Source organism: Lycium barbarum, chromosome 11 (genome assembly GCF_019175385.1).
Source record: "Lycium barbarum isolate Lr01 chromosome 11, ASM1917538v2, whole genome shotgun sequence".
NCBI classification, from domain to species: Eukaryota; Viridiplantae; Streptophyta; class Magnoliopsida; order Solanales; family Solanaceae; genus Lycium; species Lycium barbarum.
Window position 1 is genome coordinate 118,083,652 of NC_083347.1, and position 17,166 is coordinate 118,100,817.

A 17,166-nucleotide genomic window follows, 5' to 3' on the forward strand; every position below is an offset into this window, starting at 1 on the left:
TGAATAAACACGAAGATATATAAAGCATTTAATAGTTCATTCATTGAAGCAACATTCAGAGCAATCTATATTTTGCAGCAAGATTTGTCGGTGGATTTAATTTCACGATGTTATTACATTAGACTTTTTATACCTATTAGCTGAATATATTCCTCAAAAACTTAGTTAGGCCTTTATTGATATGGTAACTCGGTAGTGATTTTCAGCCAGTAAAAACAGGGTCTACTCAACAGATAATGCAGGTTGAGTGTCATTTACTTTACGTCTCACTCCAGTTTGGGCGCGTGACATATACAGTAAAAATGTCTCGCATTTTAGTTTCACACCACTTTAATAGAGAAAATATATTTCACAATGAATTACATAAAGGATGACAACATCAAGATACACTGCATGCAATCATTTAAGTTGTAACCTAGTATAATAGTTCCCAAAAGGAAGTTACTCATTTACTTTCTTACACAAACTTGGACAACTAGTAGGTAACACAATATTATTTATATCAAGCATTTAAATAGTACATTTCATTCAATAATGATCTATATTCATTTCATTCAATAATGATCTATATTTTGTTTCGCTTCGCTCGAAGGAGAGTTCCAAAATAACCTTCACCAGTAACAGTGTGTTTGTCACATTGAGATCCAACCCTTCAACCGCAGATGGAACACAGTTTGAACAGAGCCAACCATATGTGATTCCTGTTAATCAAATTATAATCTGTTTATAGAAACTAAAGAAATGTTTATTTCGAGCCCACAGAAAATTGTGTTTCCTTAAAGAATTTAATCCCCCCACAGTTGGCGAAGGTTTGGATTAATTCTTTCTAGGATAGAACGAAATTCTATTCTGCAATACCAGCAATGGAAATTGCAGAATTTCAGCGAACTCAACAAATGGTAGCAATCACACGACACTTATTGATTTCTGGTTTTGAAGAAAATGCAACATGAGGGGGAAGAATATCTGTTTTTTTTTTTTTTTTTTTTTTTTTTTTTTCAGAAAGCAAAAATTTCTCAGTTTTTCGTTTCAGTGTTTGAAAAATGAGGCGAAGCCTTTGAAAATTTATAGCCTGCTATTTTGATCTGAACAGGTGTGAAAGTGCCTGTTCGGTGAAGGAGATGACCGTTGGTCATCGTTATGTCTGTTGGGAAATAATTCCGTTGGAAAAAAAAATTAATTCCGTTGGAAAAATTACTTCCACGAATTTAATTAATTAAGATAAATTCCGCGTGAATTAATTAATGTCAGGATTGAAAATATTAAATAACAAAAATGGAAATAAAATAAATTTGGTCAAAAAAGATTATCAATCAATCAGATCATTTGACCAAATCCAAATCCGAAGCCGAGCGACGACGACGGCGCGAGGGGTGGTCCTCTTCTCAACCCTTTATGAGCTAGAGAATGTGTTGCTTAATATAAGCACACACATAACAATTTCAACCACTAATGTGGGAGAAGTGCTCACTTGAAAAGTTATTTTTCAACCTTTCATTTCCCTCCACTTTTGTTTCCCTCCATTTCCCAATTCATACTTCAACTTTAAAGTCCCTCACTTAATGCATTGTGGACTTGAATGGGGAATGGCTATACATAAAACATGCATGAAAAAAAATCTTGTGTGATTACAAGTAAGGATTAACCGCATCTGGGTAAGTAGGTTTCCCTTTGAACTTTCCGTAGTGAACATACATCAGATATACTTGATCAATTGATAGATTTGATATCTTTGAACCGTCGAGCTTTAATGTATATCTAGACAACATATGTCACACACTTAACCCTTAACCATTCTGGGTTCTCATTGTTGTGTCATTGTTGTGTTCGTTTCAGCCTTAAGCACCGCCTGCTTTCATGAGTGTGTAGAGAACTGGCCTTACTCTAATTCGCCTTAAAGCGGCTTCCACTTCACACTCACATAGGTGATTCCTAAATGTGTCATCTTGTAGATACAAGATTTGATATACTCCATATCAAACTTAGAAACCATCAAAAAGCCTTTGAGCTTTATCCTTGTTCCTGAACATTGTCTTATTATGAGAATGGATTGAGCTTGACGACAATGTTGAACCGTCATTCATGACTTTGTTTGATCTCCTTGAACCTATATCTTGGGATTTCCAGTGACCTAGGTGGAGTTACCATTATCATTACTTGTTCTTGGCTATAATCCCATTCCCTTTGATGATTTATCAACGCCTCTCTAGTTAGGCCTTTCGTAAGTGGATCCGACATATTGTCCTTTAACTTTACATAGTTAATTGTGATAATTCCACTAAAGAGTAATTGTCTAACGGTGTTATGTCTTCGTCATAACTTACGAGATTTTCCGTTGTACATAACGCTTCCAGCCCTTCCTATTGCAGCTTGATTATCACAATGTATGCATATAGGTGCCGCTGGTTTAGGCCAAAACGGAATATCTTCCATTTTGAAGTGTATTGAAAGTTTGGGTTTAGTTGTTCTAATCTTTCGTATAAGATAGATGACAGTTTGTTAAGTGTGATCCATAGTTCAGAAAAGATAGTATATAACCATAGAATAGCGTCACATGATGAGGGAGAGTTAGAAATAACTTAGGTTATTCAGAGCAAAATAAGAAAATATGAAGCTAGCAGGTGATTAACAGAAAAATAGTAAGTAAGTTTTGAGTAGATACAATGCATTAGCAATATCAGCAGAACTAGTAGAAGTATGATTTGATTTCCATAATTAGATGAACATCTTAAGTGGGTGACAGTTCGGATACATCCGAATGTGTGTTAGAAACCAATGGCTTAAGTTAAGTTCAGAGTAGAGTGATTAGTGGAAGAAGAAATCAGTTAAGCCGTAAGAGAGCAAACTACAGAAGAATAGCCTTTAAGAGTTGTCAAAAGGGGTTGTCCTAAGATTTACAGTGTGAGTAGAGTTAAGTCGTTAAGATGGAGTATGCCAGTTATGAATACAGTAGCAACCCGTTCATGTAAGTAAATTTAGTTTTTCCCCATGAGAAATTGCTCAGATGTGAGTAAAAAAAAAGTCATCAGTGTTGTAGAGTACAAAGGAATTACAAAAGATAAAGAAAGTTAATTGGATCCTAACAAAATAGAAGAATTTGCAAGTATAAGACATTAGCCTTGGTCAAAGGGGGAGATGCATAAAGAGTCAGTAAGTCCAGTGAGATAACTGAAGACCCAAAGGGTTAGCATGAGATATGAAGAACCTCAGTTCAGTTAGGTTGGCATAATGAGATAGTCTTCACAAACAATATACCTTAATTTAGAAGAAACCCGAAGTGAGTAGAATGATTGTCGATTGAATTGTGTCAATTTCAATTACTATCGATTAGCCGATCACAGAAAAGCTATAAGATCATGCCCAGTAATGTGTCACAATGGTAGTGCCATTGCATGAGACTCTAATCTTTAAGGTGCTAGTCAAAGACTTAGCGCACAACAGTACTATGAGTATTTTAGGAAGTATCTCAGAAAAAAGAAATCAAGTATGGGAAATACAGCTCATGATTTAGGCAAACAAGAGAACTATAGTGAAAAAAGTTCACCGCTTATCCAAGCTAGGAATTCGACTTTCGGACTCCGAAGTGGGTGGAGTTGTTGCCCAGGACGTGGCTTATTCCTCCTTAGTCATCATAATTAGAGAGAAGCAGTTTGGTGATTCCTACTTGCTGCAGATGAAAAAGGGGATTCACGAACATAAAACGTCAGCTTTTGAACAAGGGGGAGATGGCGGTACCATGAGATACCGAGGCAAATTATACATTCTAGATGTAGATGGACTCAGAGAGCGGATTATGTCAGAGGATTATAATTCCAAAATGTGGCAGGGGTTTGTGGCTAAGTGGCCCAAATTTTTGCAAGTGAAAGCTGAATCCTAGAGGCCCTGCGACTTGTCTCAGAATATAAATATTCCTGTTTTGAGAATGGGCGATGATAAATATGGACTTTATAATGGGTTACCTCATTCAATCGGGAGACACGTTCCGATTTGGGTGATTATGGACAGACTTATGAAGTCGACACACTTTTTGCCCGTTAAGATGACAGATTCAGCACCAAACTATGCCAAGTTGTTATTCGAGAAATTTTTCGACTTCATGGGACCCAGCGTCCATCATTTCAGATTGTGGTGCCCAGTTCATAACAAACTTCTAGAGATCATTTCAGAAAGGATTGGGTACGAGGGTTAAACTCAGCACAACTTTTCAACCGCAGACCAATGATCAGACAGATACGCTATTCAGATCTCATGTTATAATATTCATGTCAACTTAGTACTCAGATGTCAGTCCAGTACTCATGCATTCATGCCAGTCCAGTACTCAGTTAGTGTGCTAGTTCTATATTCAGTTAATCCAGTATTCAGTCAGCTCAGTATTCAGTTAATCCAGTATTCAGTCAGCTCAGTATTCAGTTAATCCAGTATTCAGTTAGCTCAGTATTCAGTCAGCTAAGTCTCCAGTCAGTTCAATAGACATTCAGTTTAGTATCTCAACAGTTTAGTAATCTTGTATTCATTCAGTTCAGTAAGCTTGTGTCCTTGATTTCAAGGTAATTGGGATGGCACCGTTTGAAACCCTTTTTGAGCGAAGGTGTAGATCACCGATTGATTAGTTTAAAGTTGGGAAAGCAGAGTTGTTAGGACCAGATTTGGTCTATCAGGCTATAGAGAAGGTCAAGTTGATTTAGAAGCGTTTGAAAATGGCTCAGAATTGCCAGAAGTTTTACACAAATGTGAGATAGAGAGATTTAGAGGTTGAAGTTAATGACTGGGTATTTCTTAAGCTCTCACCTATGAAGGGTGGCATGAGAGAAGGGGAAGCATAGTCCCTCCATAATGGACCATACAGAATCCAACGAAAGGTTGGTCAATTGGCTTATGAGCTTGAGTTTCCACATGACTTGATTATTGTGCATCTAGTGTTTCATGTGTCCATGTTGAGAAAGTGTGTAGGAGACCCGTCATTGGTTGTCCCGACTGATAGCATAACAGTCAATAATAATTTGACTTATGAAGAAGTACCAGTGAAAATCCTTGATCGCCATGTCGCAAGTTAAGGACTGAGGAGGTAGCCCTAGTAAAGGTTTTGTGGCGAAGTTAGAAAGATGAAAAGGCTACATGGGAAACAGAAGAAGCCATGAAGTCCAGCTATCCCTATCTCTTTGAAGAATCAGCAGAAACTGGTGAAGGTATTGTACCTTCCCCTCTCAGATCGTTCCTTCTACATTTTCTACATTATCAGTATTCAGCATGTTAGACAGTCAGCTTAGTAGTTGTCCAGTTCAACAGATAATTCAGTTCATACCCTTTTCATTCCAGTTTTCATGTGCTCATGTCAGTTAGTGTGCACATGTCTCGGCAGTCACTCTTTATCAGAATCCATCATTCGAGGACGAATGATCCCAAGGGGGAGATAATGTAACACCCTGTATCTTGGAACTAAGGTTAGACTCATATCATTAGATTTTTAGTGGAAAAACTAAAGATTTGAACGTTTTGCGAAAATGGTTGATAGGCCTACTTCGGGCAGTGATAACTCCTTGATTAGTTGGGAATTTGGGAAAGTACCCTTAATGAAAGTTGTAGTATGTAGAAATACCTTTCTAACAATATAAGGACCAATCCAATCAGAGATCGGAGCAAGGAGATATGATCGTCTCAATATGGCTAATAGTAAGGCACTTAAAATTCGATAGAATCAACTAAATTTTCGTTATGTCTGTCTTTCAGTCAAATTTGGTGAACATCCGTTGGGAATTTGAGGAAACTTAAAACATGAAAGTTGTATCCCTTTGAAATATCTTTCCAACAGTATATTGTGGAGCCCAAACAGAGCTCTGTACAAGAAGTTATGTCCATTTTACCGAACACTGTGCAGAACCGACACCTGTCACTATTTATGGCGCGTGGGGTGCGTGTGATGTCCCCGCATCGCGGGCCGATCGCGCAAGTCTGAGTATTGAGCTGCAGAACATTGAGCAATGGTCCCGCATCATGGACCCAGCGAGAATCTGGTCCGATTCGGGTCAAAAAGTCGGTATTATTTTTATGGTTTGGGGTTTATTTCCCCAGCACCCCATTCACGAAATATTACCCTAAAGTCAATAAGAACAAGTCCCAAGACTCAAGAACCATACAAGGTAAGTGTTATCATGATTCTAGGTTGACTTCAAGTCCCTAATCTCTTTCTAACTTGAGTAAACCCTTTTAATCAATAGAGTTGTGAGTGGAACATTATTGTTGGGTGTGGAAACCCTAGAACTTGAATTCAAGAGGATTGAACGTCAAAAAGGTAATGTTTCTATACTCTAATCATTCATAATAGTGAATTGATGAGTTCTTGGGAGAATAGTAAATGAGTTTAGTAAAGAGAATTACACGAATTATAGTAGGGTTTTGAATTATTGACTTGAGATTGTTATAATGATATGGGTGATGGAGAATGATGTTAATTACATCTAATTGAGATTGTAGAATCACCTAGAAGTAATAGAATGGGAATTGGGTGAAGAAACACCATTAATGGAGATTGTGGAGCTTTATGCCCACTAAGTGTTTGATAAAATGCTTAGATGACCAAAGCATGAATATTATTGCTAATATAGAATCCCTTTGACTTGTGTTGTTATGGATCAAAGTTGAAAGGGTTGACGAACATTGTATTACGCTCAAAGGCTAGAATTAAGGTATGTGAGGCTAACTATCTACGTTAGGGAATGTTCATGATTCTCCCTACGTCTCATTCTTCATACTTGTCAGTAATTTGACTCAGAATACAGTTTAGCCCTAGTTTTCATGATATGATATAGAATTGTTATCTTCTAGGGTTGCAGTTACAGAATTCGTTCATGGTTGTCACTTTGAACATCATGAACTCAGCATGTAATCTTTACACACTTATGCATTGTTATCACATGAGTCTCAGTCAGTGTATAACCAGTTATTTGCATGAGTCCCATAATCAGAAACAGTTATCATGCTATCAGCTATAGCAAGTCTCAGTTTTGTAAATTGTTAATGTTGAACACCTGTATCTGTATTTTTGGGCCCTAGGCCACAGTTTATGCATACGTATTGCTTGGGCCAGAGGCCACAGTGTTTGTGCACATTATTTGGGCCCTAGGACACAGTTATATTTACAGTTTTACAGGTGATTCTTCATCCAGAACAGGGAGTACTTCAGCTTCTTGCTTTCCTGTTTAGTTCAATTTCAGTTTCAGTTCCAGTATTTTATTGCTTCAGTTGCTTTACGTACTAGTACAATTCAAATGTACTGATGTCCCTTTTTATTGCTTGGGGGCCTGCATCTTGCGATGCAGGCAACGATATACAGGTTGACGACTCAGCTATTTAGGAGTGCACGTATCAGCTACTGGTGAGCCCCAAATTCCTTCGGGGCGTTGTCAGCTATCCAGTTATTTCAGTTTATAGACAGCTCTATTATTCAGTACTCTTAGAGGCTTCATAGACACAGTTCAGATAGTCAGATATTTGTTATGTTAGCCTTGTAGACAGTTATACTTAGTCGTTCAGTTGTTTTGGTTTAGCTATGTTGGCTACTTTCAGATATATTTCAGATTGTCTAAGTATTTCTGCATTATGATTTCAGTCATACCTTTAGTATATCAGCATGTGTTTAGTTATTTCCTCATTCAGTTATGTTTTTGATATCACATGTTGATTTAGCCAGCTAGTTGGTTCGCTCGGTCACATGCAGTCAGGCATCGGGTGTCGTGTTACGTCCAGGCCCAGGTTCGGCGCGTGACAGTACAATTCATTATATACATCAAACTTCGCAACGCTCGAGCATAGTCCAACTGGGATTTGATTTGACCTTGATTCTTTATAAAAGCAAGGTTTATGTCAATCGGAGTTTTTGCTACTTTAAACTCCAATTACTTGATTTTTTCAAGTACCTTCTTTGACAACGAGTCTTGCCTTATATTTATCAATCGTGCCATCATCTTTCATTTTCTTCTTGAAAATCCATTTGGAGCCTAAAGATTTGTTTCCCGGAGGAAGATCAACTAATTCCCAAGTATTCCAAAGTTTGGGGCTCATTCTCTACTAAGAATGTCAAAAAATCTAGACTAAAGGAAGTCGATGTTCTTTGACGTTTGCTACGTCTTGGATTCTCTTCGTTAGGCATATTTTCCTTTGTTTCTTCCTGAGGTCATTTAGGTCTTTCACCAGATGACTCACATTCTATTTTATACGAATAAATATTCTAAAAAAATTCATCATTATCAGATTCCATTACCGCATTAACATGAATGTCGGGGTTTTCTGATTTATGATCCAGAAAACGATACGCTTTATTGTTAGTGGTGTATCCTATAAAAACACAATCAATGGTTTTTAGTCCAATTTTTACCCTTTTGGGCTTAGGAACTTGCACCTTGGCTAAACACCCCCACACTTTGAAATATTTTAAGCTAGACTTTCTACTTTTCCATTTTTCATATGGAATGGACTTTGTTTTGCTATGGGGCACTCGGTTGAGTATTCGGCTTACTGTAAGGATAGCTTCCCCCCACAACTTTTGCGGTAAACCAAAACTTATCAATAAGGCATTCATCATTTCCTTCAATGTTCGATTCTTTCTTTCCCAATTCCATTGGATTGTGGGGTGTATGGGGCAGTAGTTTGATGAATAATTTCATATTCTAAGCATATTTCTTCAAAGGGAGATTCATATTCTCCACCCCTATCACTTCTAATCATTTTGATTTTCTTGTTCAATTGTGTTTCGACTTCATTTTTGTATTGTTTAAATGCATTAATAGCTTTATCTTTGCTATTAAGTAAATACACATAGCAATATTGAGTGCTATCGTCAATAAAAGCTATAAAGTACTTTTTCCCACCGCGTGATGGTGTTGACTTCATGTCACAAATGTCGGTACAAATTAAGTCTAAAGGACTGGAATTCCTTTCAATAGACTTATAAGGATGCTTAGCATACTTGGATTCAACACATACTTGACATTTGGACTTATTGCATTCAAACTTAGGAAGCATTTCCAAGTTAATCATTTTTCGCAAGGTTTTATAATTAACATGTCCCGAACGCGCATGCCATAAACTATTTGACTCAAGTAAATAAGATGAAGGAGAAATTTTATTCATATCAACTGAGATTACATTGAGTTTGAAAAGGCCCTTTGTGAGGTAGCCCTTTCCAACATACATATCGTTTTTACTAACAACAACCTTATCAAAAATAAAAATACATTTAAAGGCAATGAAGGACATTCTTGAGCGTCACAATCTTTCCAGACGTCATCTTCAAGGCAATGTTGCATGTTACCTCAATTTTGGGAGTAGCAGAATTGGCCATGAAGATCGTCTCGTTGGGGCCAGCTGCATCATAAGAAGAAAAGAATTCCTTGTTAGAACATACGTGGAGATCAGCGCTCGAGTCTATCCACCACTCTCGCAGGTTACCTACCAAGTTGCATTCTGACAACATGGCACATAAATTGTCCATTTCTTCATTCTTTTTTGCCATGTTGGCTTGACCTTTTTTCTTCTCCTTATCATTTTCCGGAGCACCACAGTCTGAAGCCATGTGTCCAAATTTGCCGCAATTGTAGTAACTTCCTTTGAATTTCTTTTTGCTTGGAACCTTCTTCCCTTCAGAAGCCCGCTTCCTTTTCTTTGAACTTGTAGGAGCAATTTCAACGATATTTTCCCCCATTATTGCTTGTTTGCCATTCTCCTTCTTCTCAGCAGATCTGTTGTCTTCCTCAATTCTAAGCCGGACAATTAGATCTTCTAATGTCATTTCCTTATGTTTGTGCTTTAAGTAGTTTTTAAAATCTTCCACAAAGGAGGTAATTTTTCAATAAAGGCCGCAACCTGAAAAGCTTCATTGACTACCATTCATTCCGCAAGCAGATCATGTGTAATCACTTGTAGTTCCTGCACCTGCGACATGGCAGATTTATTATCTACCATTTTAAAGTCCAAGAACTTCGCAGTAACAAACTTCTTCAACCCAGCATCCTCGGTCTTATATTTCTTGTCCAAAGCATTCCATAATTCCTTAGACGTCTTATAGCCACTATAGACATTATATAGACCATCATCTAGCCCATTGAGAATATAGTTTTTACACAAAAATTTAGAATGATTCCATGCCTCCGTCACGATAAAACGCTCGTTGTTCGGAGTCTTTTCTGGTAGAACAGGAACTTCCTCAGTAATAATTTTTTGCAAACTGAGAGTTGTTAAGTAGAAGAACATTTTCTGTTGCCAGCGTTTAAAGTCGATGCCAGAAAAATTTCCAAGCTTCTCTGCCGCAGCCATTGCAGGGACAATTGTGCTGCGACTGGAAGAGGCGACGGTCGTTGCACCAGAACCAGTAGCGTTATCGGCAGTGATATCAACCATTTTCTGTTTGACAACAAAACAGAAAAAAAATCAATAAATAGAACGCACAAAGTAATAATGTCGATGAAGTTTTTATATTCTTCTAATCGAACACACAAAGTAATAATCTCGATGAAGTTTTTATATCTTCAAATCGAGTAGATTACTGGAGTAGAAAATCCGAGGATTTTAGCCTCCAACCAGAACAGAATATTAGATGAAACAGAAATATAATTATTAAATTCTTTAAGTTTGTGATTCCTGTTAATCAAATTATAATCTGTTTACAGAAACTAAAGAACAATATGTTTATTACGAGCCCACAGAAAACTGTGTTTCCTTAAAAAATTTAATCCCCTCACAATTGCTGATGTTTTGGATTTTATTCTTCCCAGGATAGAACGAAATTCTATTCTGTAATACTGGCAATGAAAATTGTAGAATTTCAGCGAACTCAACGAATGGTAGCAATCACACGACAATTACTGATTTCTAGTTTTAAAAACAATGCAGTATGAGGGGGAAAATCTATTTTTTCCTTTTAGAAAGCAAAAAAATCTCAGTTTTTCGTTTCAGTATTTGAAAAATGAGGCGAATCCTCTGAAAATTTATAGCCTGCTATTTTGATTTGAACATGTGTGAAATTGCCTGTTCGGTGAAGGAGATGATCGTTGGTCATCGTTATGTCTGTTGGGAAATAATTCCGTTGGAAAAAAAAATTAATATTGTTGGAAAAATTAATTCCGCGAATTTAATTAATTAAGTTAAATTCCGCGTGAATTAATTAATGTCAGGATTGGAAATATTAAATAACGAAAATGGAAATAAAATAAATTTGGTCCAAAAACATTATCAATCAAATCCGAATCCGAGCGACGACAGCGCAAGTGGTCCTCATCTCAACCCTTTATGAGCTAGAGAATGTGTTGCTTAATATAAGCACACAGATAACACTTTCAACCATCAATGTGGGAGAAGTGCTTACTTGAGTGGTTATTTTTCAACTTTTCATTTCCCTCCACTTTTGTTTCCATCCATTTCCCAATTCATACTTCACCTTTAAAGTCCCTCACTTAATGCATTTGTGGACTTTAAACTCAACACCATCACCGCAATCACTTTCGACATTGCAATATTTAAAGCAAGTTATAATGTCACCAAGTGGAAGTAATTTTTCTTTCATCTCTGCAACATCAACTGGTAACTCTCGTAATGCCATTACTTGAGAGAGATTAACTGCACATTGCAAAACATTATGAGTATTAGAATAATAATTTTATATTAAAATATTTTATAGTGGCCAAAAGGTTAGTATTGCTACCGTAACTTTTAACAATGTCGCAAAAAACTTATCATTATGCTATGGAGTTCCATTGCAATATTTTTGTAGTTGTTTTGATAACTACTGCCACGACACTTGGCAACTATAGGAACAATGAGGAATTAATTAGCTTCACTCATTATTTAGTTTTTGGGGCTAAGAAATTTTACAGAACTGTGGGATATCTCATGATTAAGTTTAGAAGTAAATTTATAATTTGTTTGGTTTATAACTAATCCCAGGATAAATTTATACCTTCAACTAAACAAAATACAAATTTTACCCAAACTTAATCCTGCGATATCCTACCTTATCCCATCAAACTTGGTGTTATTTTATCTCACCTAGAAGGTGGAATAAATTAGTCCAAGGATATATTATAATCTCAGGACTATAATCTCGGGATAACTTAGTCCGCGAATCAAACACCCCTAAGTAGCCATGGAGTTGTAATTTTTGTGGCTTCAAGTATTCGCTAGCCACAAATTTTACATCTGTAGCTAAGAATTCATAACTATATACAATTAAACATCTCTATAAGGGCGTCATTTGTTCTTGACTGCTATAACGAAATGCTGCTAGAGAGAACATATAATATAACACAACATGAAAATCAGTTCCAAAAAAGAATTTGAATATTATAGTGAAATGTATAAAGGATGACCAGAGGTTGTTTGACTGTATGCATATTGTTGTATTGATAGATATCTCTTGCATGCATAATTTTTACTACTATAAAAGGAGAGAAGAGTGATAATGTTTTGAACCTGAAATTGCAACAAAGAGAGCAATCAAGAGAAAAGCTTTGCTTAAATGAGGCCATCTTAATGCTACTTTAATTTGGCTCAAAGATGTAAAATAGAAGAATTTGTGTAAATATTGATGCTTTCCTTCCTTCATGGAAGGTTGTATTTATAGGCCTAAATTAGCAAGTATTGAGACTTGTTGATAACTTTGTGAATGGTTGGCTATTCCCCATTCTATTGAATATAATGTCGTGGGACATAAAAAAATTTAGAAGTTATGCCATCTAAGATGATAATGTATAATCAAAGTACATATCATTGTGCACTACAAGAAAGTATAGAAATCGCAACAAAATTTTTTATATTCGGCAACAACTTAGTTTTATTGTTGGCAAATGATTTTTTTGTTGCCATAGTATTGATTATTGTTGTAAAAAGTACTTTTGGCAACAAACAAAAAATAAGTTGTTGCACGTTGTTGCAATAACAGCCGTTGGGAGAAGTTTATGCAACATTTTTTTTTTTTTTGCCAAAAGTACTTTTTGCAACAATAATCAATTTATGGTTTGTTGCCAAATATAGTTTTTCTTGTAGTGGTGGGGCAGCTCTAATTAAATTGCATGTGGATGAAAGATATATTGAACTTTATTCAGAATTCGTTCACCATAATATGTAATTAACATAAATAATTGAGATTAATTTAGAAGAATCGAGAAGGGAGATAAGGAGAAAAGGATACAGATATAGACACATGACAAACAAGAATTGTTCTAACAACTTCAGCTTACTCTCTATTATTGCTTTACGGGTGAAATGGGTAATAGAATAGCCACTATTATACCAATAATAAAAATTTAGTCGATCATCTCAAAAGTGATTGGACAAAAATGTCCTTCTTAAAACACAACAAAATTCCAAGATAATCTATTAGAATTCGAAGCTTTTACAAGTGAAACTTCATCACATTATACAGAGTTCAAAATTCCCTACAATTAAGACTCCATTTAAGAGTCTGAAGTTCGAAATTTTTTAAAGTGAAACTCTAGCTACTGTCGTAACTCGTAAATACTTCTTTATGAAGGATATCACAAGGGAGTGCTCAACTGAGAATGACCTTTGTTGTCTTCATCTAATTTATTATAAGGTGAAAATGCATAGCTAGAATTTTAAGTTTTTCGATTTTACAAAGTGTAGCTTGTTGGGTTTTGAATATATTATTTATATATATTAAAATATTTTTACATACAAATTGAAACCATGGATCAAATTGTTAGACTTCACTGCAAAAAAAAAAGAATAATTTACAGAGATTGAAGATTGCAATTCGCTGGATTTTAGAGTTCGTGATCAATAAGGGGTCCTAATTGTGTGTAATAGTCTGCTGGATTTTGTGGGGGCCATGGAAAGCTTTGGAAAGGAGATCGGTGTTTATCGTTTTATCACTAATGAATATGAAGAGTACTTGCACAACGTGATTCATTATTTTTGTGTAATTATTGGAAATTGCAATTTGTAAACTTGTTATTTATGTTATTAGTTTATAAATCGGCCAGCATAGAAACTATTTCTTCATAAGTTAGTTATCTAACAATATATTGATCGACTTGTTGAATTTTTATGTGCCTTTTGAATTGTTAAGAAATGGATGAAGATAAATTTTCGTTTCGAGTAAGAGCTCAGAGTGTAATTATTCAAGAGTAAATGTCCAAATTTACATATGAACTATATGAAATAGTTTAAACTTGTCCTCCCTTGATAGATAGGGTGAGATCTACTCTTGTCGTCTTGCGTCGTAAGAATGAGATAAATCTGTCCTTATTGACTGATAGGAATAATATATGATGAATGGAGACATCTGATCGATGCATGTAAGATATGCATATCACAGCGAACTATTTAGCATGCATGAGAGTTAGCACGGTACCACTATTACTAAAATATACTAGTGTCTTTTCCAGTAAGACATGTTTAGCCCAGGATAGTCTCAATGCCAAGGTAATTAAAGCCCTTGTTTTAGGCCCCAAAAAAATAGGCCTCAACACATACTAGTGAATATGCTCGCACTTCACGTTGTTATGATTTTTTTTGTTGAACTCACTACTATAAAATCTAAAATGAAAGCAAATGTCACTAACAACGTGAAGTGCGAGCATATTCTCTTTAATTTCTCTATAATCTATCTCCTACAACATCCAGTCATCAATATGAAGCTTTTAGCTTCATCGTCAGTATATTTACCACCCTTTGAATTTTAGTTTGCATTTGATCAAGGATCAATTTGTTTAAAAAGAATCTAGACTTGCAATCAAACAAATTCCAGAAAGCACAGATGGTGATAACATTAGCATGGTACAGTGGGAAGAAAAGTAATTAAGCCGCATCAATCACGGAATGTTGCAGGCCCTTCTGGTCACCAAGTTTAATGTATTTCTCATACAAAATTACAGTTCATACTCACAAAGCATGTTAGTGCTTAGAATGATGACATAAAAAATAAGCACTTTTAACTAATTCTAAGAAGACAAGTAGTATAAATACTTCCTACTTTAATAAATAAAAAATGATGATATATAACTTTTTTTTGTTCTGGTTCGTTATGCATTAGGTATGAGTAATTATGTTGGAACATAATATCATGTACCTTTTCTTACATAACTATTAAAAAAATTATTTTCTACATTAATAATAATGATTTATTTTACTAGACTTGTTACTTGTTAGTGTGTTATCTCACTCAACTTCGACAGCGATGCAGTACCAAGAAGAACCTGTCAGTTCGGGGTCACACCACATCTGCATCACCGTCCATGTCACTCCATTTAATATTATATAAAATAAAATTGAAGATAAGAATAAAGAGCACCAGAGTTCTCTATATTTTGTACTGGCATTTAAGTCTCTCTAACAGGAAAATTTCAAAATGTTTAACATCAATCAAACAAATTCAGAATAGTTAAAAGAAACTCACAAATACAGTCATATCAACGGTGCTTTGTTTGTATTATCTCTGTCTTCATGCCCATCCTGCAAGAAGATCCAAATGCAAAAGTAGAGAGGTATGAAACTGATTTTCCAACACAAAAGTTACCGTGGACATCCTTCCATATGTAAATCAAAATTTGGCTATAGTGGATCTTAACAAAGCATGTTTATGATGTCAATTGAGGTTACTATTTGATTTCATACTAATCTGCAATTATTGGTCTATTCAGGTTAAAAGTCACCACCATTTTCTAAGTTATTGCAACTCGAATTAAATACCTGAAATAACTCCATGCATGGTTGTAGGCTCTATGAGACCTTCAACAATGTTAGGATTGGAAAAGTCTTCTATTCATAACCGGAACAGAATTACAATAGGAGGAGCAACTCTCACACTCAACTATTACAAAAAACCAATCCTAAACTTAATACCTATATCTCACTCAAGTGTTTTCCTTACTGTTTTTCTCTCTTGCTCTTGGTGATGCTACAAATGATAGAAGGTTTCCCTATTTATAGGGATGAAATGAACCTATTGATGTCATTTGTGACTCAAGCAAGCACTTGACAATTTGCCACATACAAGGAAGATGTTTTCTTCCTTAAAACAAGGAATATGTTTTCTCCTCAAAAGAAGGGAAATGCTTTCTTCCTTGTTTTCTTTCTTAAAATGAGGGAGATGTTTCCTTCCTCAAATTATGGGATGGACCCAACAAATCTCCCTCTCCAGTCCCATACACCTGAAGGAGGGTACACTGGCTTTTAGTTTGAGTGTATGCCGACAAGTTCTTTGCACAATTCGAACTTGTCTCTCGGTACCACCTTGGTCAGCATGTCTGCAGGATTGTCGTTTGTGTTGATCTTGGAGAGCTTCAGTTCATGTTGCTCGACTGCTTCTCTGAGCCAGTGATATCGAACGTCAATATGTTTTGTGCGTGAGTGGTACCTCGAGTTTTTGCTGAGATCCATAGCGCTTTGACTATCACAATGAATTGTGTATTCTTCTTGTTGGAAACCCAGTTCTTGAAGGAAACGTTTCAGCCACATAAGCTCTTTCCCAGCTTCAACTGCGACAATGTATTCGGCTTCTGTGGTTGATAGTGCTACACACTTTTGTAACTTGGATTTCCATGACACAGCTCCCCCTGCAAATGTGAATATATAACTCGAAGTTGATTTCCTGCTATCATAATCTCCTGCCATGTCATCATCAGTGTAACCTTCCAAAATCGGCTTAGCTCCCCCATAGCACAAACATAGTCTGGATGTACCCTTCAGGTATCGTAGTATCCACTTGACAGCTTCCCAATGTTTTCTTCCTGGATTTGATAGGTCTGCTCACAACACCGACAACATGAGCAATGTCTGGCCTTGTGCACACCATTGCATACATCAAACTTCCAACTGCTGAAGAGTAGGGCACTGCTTTCATCTTCTTCTTTTCTTCTTTGGAAGAAGGACAACTTTCCTTGCTCAACTTGAAGTGATTTGCTAGTGGAGTACCAACAGGCTTGGTATTTTTCATGTTGAACCTTTTGATCACGCGTTCAACGTATTCCTCTTGTGACAAGAACAACTTCTTTGCCTTTCGATCACGAATGATTTTCATGCCCAAGATATGTTGTGCAGGGCCTAAGTCGTTCATATCAAAGAACTTATACAAATCTTTCTTCAAGTTGTTGATCATAGTTGCATCCTGGCCTACTATCAGCATATCATCCACATAGAGCAGAAAGATGATAA

The 17,166-nt window shown here is 36.1% G+C and overlaps 1 pseudogene; it reads right to left on the reverse strand.

Moving 5' to 3' along the window:
• Window positions 1–565: 565 nt before the first annotated feature.
• Window positions 566–12,518, reverse strand: LOC132617907 (uncharacterized; annotated as a pseudogene).
• Window positions 12,519–17,166: the final 4,648 nt, after the last annotated feature.